The following is a 6,000-nucleotide window of genomic DNA, read 5'->3' on the forward strand; positions in this document are numbered from 1 at the left end:
CTCTATAGAAAAATATGAATATTTAATTCTACATGTAACAGTAGTTAAACGGACCATGTTCATAGATCGCAAATTCAACGTAGAGAAGCCATCTTCTTAAATAAGTTAAGTTTTAAAATTTCCAACAGCTATATTAGACAATAGCATGTTGTTCTCTAGCCAGCTAAAAGGAAGTTGAATAAAAAGTGGTATCAAGTCATTTTAAAATGCTGTTTTTGCAATGCAAAGTAATATAATGGAAACTAAATTAAAAAAAAAAGAAACATCTGTTTTTTAATTCCCTGCAGTGCTTATGATGAAAATGACGTCCATTCCTTAATGCAATTTAATTTTGCAGCGTAGGAAAAAAATGTAAATGCACTTTTGAGATTTCTGATAAGGTTTTATGCAATAGATTGAAAAGCTTTGACCTAAACACAGGATGGTCTCACCTGGAATTGTCATCAAAACTTATTGTCAATCGTATATTAACACTCTTATCTTGTTAGAACAATTTAATTCCTTCACATAATAACATGGATTCAAAATGTAAATAAAGTGTCCTACTGTTTACGTCAATTATTATTCAGGCGCGTAGCTCCCTATACGCTAACACGCAGTTGCGTGCACATCGATTCGGCATGCAAAAAAAAAAAATGGCAAAATAAAAATTTATAGATTGAATTTTAAAGGCAACATCTATGTTGTAACTTTTTTAATTGATGAAGTATCATTAAATAACGGCATTTGGTTTCAAAATAAAAGTGACAAAATCGGACAGTAACTTGTATCTTTTAAAAGATTTGAATTTGTAATACTCAATCTAAGACATGTAGTTTTTGGAGCACATTTTACAGTGTACGGTTTATCAGTTTGGAATGAGATGTACCAATCGGCATTAGAATTATCAGAACCCTTCGATACCGTTGAAAATATACCGAGGCGATGTGGTCGACAGACTACCAGAGCCAATCACCCTGAAAACACGCCAAAACAGTATTGGAAAGTCTCATTATTTTTTGCGTATGTTGAAAACAAATGTACGATCAACAATGAACGACGACAGTTACTAGCATTACTGCATATTCATCGGCATTTCAGTGTGAATATTGACAAATTAAAGTAATAGAGAAGTTTGTTTCTGCCTAGACCCGAAGAGCAGATTTTGGACAATTTTGAGTAAATTCTGTATCACAAATATGTGTTGTTTATGTATTACTCTATTCAGAAGATTTATTAATAGTTTTGTTTTACATTCATTAATTTTTTATAAGTCCTATCTACATATACTAATATAGCTCCTCTTTTAACCGTCCTATGACCGAAAACCGGAAAAGAACACATTTTTCTGCATAAAAGGGTCCCAAAATTTTTTTTTCTAGCTACGCCCCTGTTATTTAAATTAGTCATCTGCTGCACGCAACAATCATTGTTTCCAAGGACTAAGTCGTCTGCTGCACGCAAAAATCATCATTCCCAAGGACTGAGTCGTCTGCTTGACGCAATAATCATCATTTTCAAGGACTAAGTCGTCTTCTGCACGCAATGATCATCATTTCCAAGGACTTGGTCGTCTGCTGCACGTAACAATCATCATTTCCATGGACTTAGTCGTCTGCTGCACATAACAACCATTGTTTCCAAAGACTTAGTCGTCTGCTGCACGTAACAATCATCATTTCCAAGGACTTAGTCGTCTACTGCACGTAACAATTATTGTTTCCAAGGACTTAGTCGTCTGCTGCACGCAACAAGCATCATTCCCAAGGACTGAGTTGTCTGCTGGACGCAATAATCATCATTTCCAAGGACTAAGTCGTCTTCTGCACGCAATGATCATCATTTCCAAGGACTTAGTCGTCTGCTGCACGTAACAATCATCATTTCCATGGACTTAGTCGTCTGCTGCACATAACAACCATTGTTTCCAAGGACTTAGTCGTCTGCTGCACGTAACAATCATCATTTCCAAGGACTTAGTCGTCTACTGCACGTAACACTTATTGTTTCCAAGGACTTAGTCGTCTGCTGCACGCAACAAGCATCATTTCCAAGGACTTAGTCGTCTGCTGCACGCAAAACATATTATTTCCTAGGACAATGACACCGAGGATGTACCAATGGAATTTGGTCTCTACATTTTGAAACATACCGCACACTTATCCAAAATTTTCAGACAATTTCTTACTGGACACCGTCCTTCACAGATGTTTTCTATGAATCTTTAGCGTTTTGCATATTGTTCGTTATAAAACAGATCTAAAAATCGTTTGATAAGTGTTATGAACGGCTACTGGATTTTAGAGATAGAGCGGGCTTATTACAACTTTAAAAAGACTTTCAAGAAGACAGTAGTTACATTTTTTATCGTCTTTTATTTGATTATTACATAACCCCTAAATGATATGCATTCTTACCAGTCTGTCAATTGGTAAGCATATGGTTGTGAATTCAGCGTTCCTTGTTTTATTTTTTGTTATCGAGCCTGCGACTTTAGTCGCAGAAAGCTCGACATATGAATAGTGATTCGGCGGCGGCAACGGGGTTACCTGACTTCTTAAAAGCTTTATTTTTAAAAGGTGGAAGACCTGGATGCTTCATAATTTGTATATAGATGCCTTGTGATACAAAGTTAAGATTGTTTTGTAATGTTAATTTCTCTCTTATAATGAGTGATATGATAATGTATTTTGTATGTGAGTATCTTGCAAGGTCCCAATGTCCGTCAGACAGTTTTCTCTTGACCTCGACCTTATTTCATGGATCTGTGAACAAGGTTAAGTTTTGGTGGTCAAGTCTATTTCTCAGATACTATAAGCAATACTTCTAGAATATTTGGTGTATGAGTAGACTTTAAGGTGTACTCCAACTGGCAGGTGTCATCTGACCTTGACCTCAGTTCATGGTTCAGTGGTTATTGTTAAGTTTTTTGTGTTTTGGTCTGTTTTTCTTATACCGGTATACTGTATGTAACAAGTCTACTATAGTTGTGTCAAATGATTGTAAGGTGAACATGGCAGGGGTCATCTGACCTTGACCTCATTTCAGGGTTCAGTAGTCGAAGTAAAGTTTTTGAGTTTTGGTCTGTTTTTCTAATACTATGTGCAATAGGTCAACGAGATATGGTGTTGAAAACATTGTATGATGTACATGTCAGCCACGCAGTTTTTATCTGACCTTGACCTCATTTGCTCAGTGTTAATTTTTTGTTTTTTTGTATGATTTTCTTTAACTACAATGTATAAGCAATAGGTCAACTATATTAGTTATATGGAATGATTATAAGCTTTAAATGTCTGCCCGGCATGTTTCGTCTGACCTTGAACTCATTTTCATGCTTCAATGGTTAAGTCTGTTTCTTGGAACCTATAAGCAATATGTCAACTATATTTATTGTATTGAATGATAATAAGGTGTACATGTATTTTTTGTTCGGTTTATATGACCTTGATCTCATTTTCTTTGATCATATAGAAAAGAAGATGTGGTATCATTGCCAATGATACAACTCTCCACAAGAGACCAAAATGACACAGAAATTAACAACTATAAGTCACCGTACGGCCTTCAACAATGAGTAAAGCCCATACCGCATGGTCAGCTGCAAAAGACCCCGAAATAACAATGTAAAACAATTTAAACGAGAAAACTAACGGCCTATATATTTAAAAAATAATAAAAAATGAACTAAAATAAAATGAACGAAAAACAAATATGAAACACATAAACGAACGACAACCACTGAATTACAGGCTCCTGACTTGGGACAGGCACATACATACATAATGTGGCGGGGTTAAACATGTTAGCGGGATCCCAAACCTCCCCTAACATGTGACATCGGTATAACAGTACAATATAAGAACGAACTATAAGAATCATTTGAAATGGGGTTAACTCATTAGATGGACAAAAATGCAAATGGACATGTTAAGTTTATGTGATAGTTGTAGTAAAGCTTTATATTTAGGACTATCAACATATAATACCAATGATAAGTAAAGAAGACATTTCAGCGTGTGCACTTTGTGTTATATATAAATGGGGTTCAAACAATAAAATGTCAATAACGCTTTTTATGCAGGGAGATATCTTCAGCGTCACCGATGATTCTTTTGTAGACAATACGCGCGTCTGGCGCACGGCGCAAATACTATATTTCAATTCTGGTATCATTGATGAATCTATTTCCATCCAAAGGAGGACATAAATCTAATAAAACTTACATTATTTTTCAGAGTTGACTATATTCTTGAAACTATTTTCGTCCCGATTCTAAAATGTTATGTTCTGTTAACCAAAATGACAAATATCATGCCCATGACTAAATGCATATTTATTTGATGTGAACATGGTGAAAGCAACATTACACCCAATGTTTTACATAGTGAAACGGCAAAATACGAAAAGAGAGTACTCTCAATCTTTATCTTTTTCACAACAAATGTTTCTTCTGTTCTAGGATTTTCAAAACTAGTATCCATTCTGTATATGTTGTTCTGTGGTATCGTCTTTCTAATTATCGGGCTTATTTTGTCAAATCGTTTCGTATTTAAAAATCTTATTTTACAAATCATATATATGCAACTATTCTATGTTTAAAAAAAAAATAAAGATAGACAAAAGTAAAATCACAAAATAGTGAACTCCGAGTAAAATTCAAAACGGAATGACAAATGACAAAATCAAATGATAAAACACATCAAACGAATGGACAACAACTGTCATATTCCTGACTTGGTACAGGCATTTTTCAAAACATCACTTGAGAACAAAATCTGTCATTGTTATGCAAATCCTCAGAAGTAGATAATGCAATAGGATTAAGGACGTCTGACCAAAAACTTGTATCACCTTGACTAATTTTACTTTTTGAATATACAAACATCTGAATATTATTAAACAGACGCCATTATTATAAAAAGCCACATTAAAGTCAGACTAGTTATGCCGATAATTGTTTAATTCACAATAATGAATGATATCAAATTTTACATTGTCACAGAAGAATTGTGCAATGAATGTTTCAAAGGATTTACAAAATGTAAACATTCTGACTTTAGATGCCTTTAAAGTACGAACTAATGTCATGACACGACAAGTCTGGTTTAAACTAACAGTTACGAAGGTTGAAATCCTTACTTATGTTCAAATATATAACCCGGTTCGATTCATACATGTACATGTAGCTGATATAATGACAACATAAATACATGTAGTTTAATCACGATGAATGTCACACTTAATGACCATCACATTGTTTGATCGTAACAAGATATGCGTTTGGGAAACTGTTCTTATCTTAGAATTAAAAGATATTTTATGCAGTTGAATTTTCAGTACTTTATACATGGTTTCTGGTATTGCTCGGGCTCAAGTTTGTTTTGTAGGATTTTTTTTTTATTTACTGTAAGTTAGTTGCTTGTATGTCCGTCGTTTGAATTTTGTTTTGTCATGTACGTTTTTGCTTGTTTTAAAGTGTCTTCTTTTCTACCACCTTTGACATATTGTCTTCCTTTTTTCAATATAATTCCATTTCTTCGTTTGTCTAATAGATTTTCCTCCATCATAAGACCACATGATTTCTACAGATAAAGGGTACAATTCAATATAATAGTTTTCTACAGCCATGTGTCCGTGATAGTTTCTTTGATGGTCCCTCCTTATATGTTGTACATATCCTAGTTGGTCCCCCGTTCAATTGACGTCCTTAAAATGTCTATGGATATACTAGTAATACATTTTTGTCTTTTCAAAAATAAGAGTTATAGATCTCATTAATTTTTCTAAACTTTACCCAGTATCAGTTATATTTTACTCCATATATTTGCCCGCAATTCTCTCAACAATGTCCAGAATTTGTTCTCGTCTTTGCTTGTGGCCTCTTTGTGACAGCTTTATGTTGAAATATCATGAAATATTTTCGTTTATTCGTCTGTCTGTACCGCTTTATGTTCAAGTTTTTGATTAAGGTAGTTTTTGGTGAAGTTGAAGTCCAATAAACGTGTAACTAAGTACACT

The sequence above is a fragment of the Mytilus edulis genome, chromosome 9, assembly GCF_963676685.1.
Source record: "Mytilus edulis chromosome 9, xbMytEdul2.2, whole genome shotgun sequence".
In the NCBI taxonomy this organism is placed as follows: domain Eukaryota; kingdom Metazoa; phylum Mollusca; class Bivalvia; order Mytilida; family Mytilidae; genus Mytilus; species Mytilus edulis.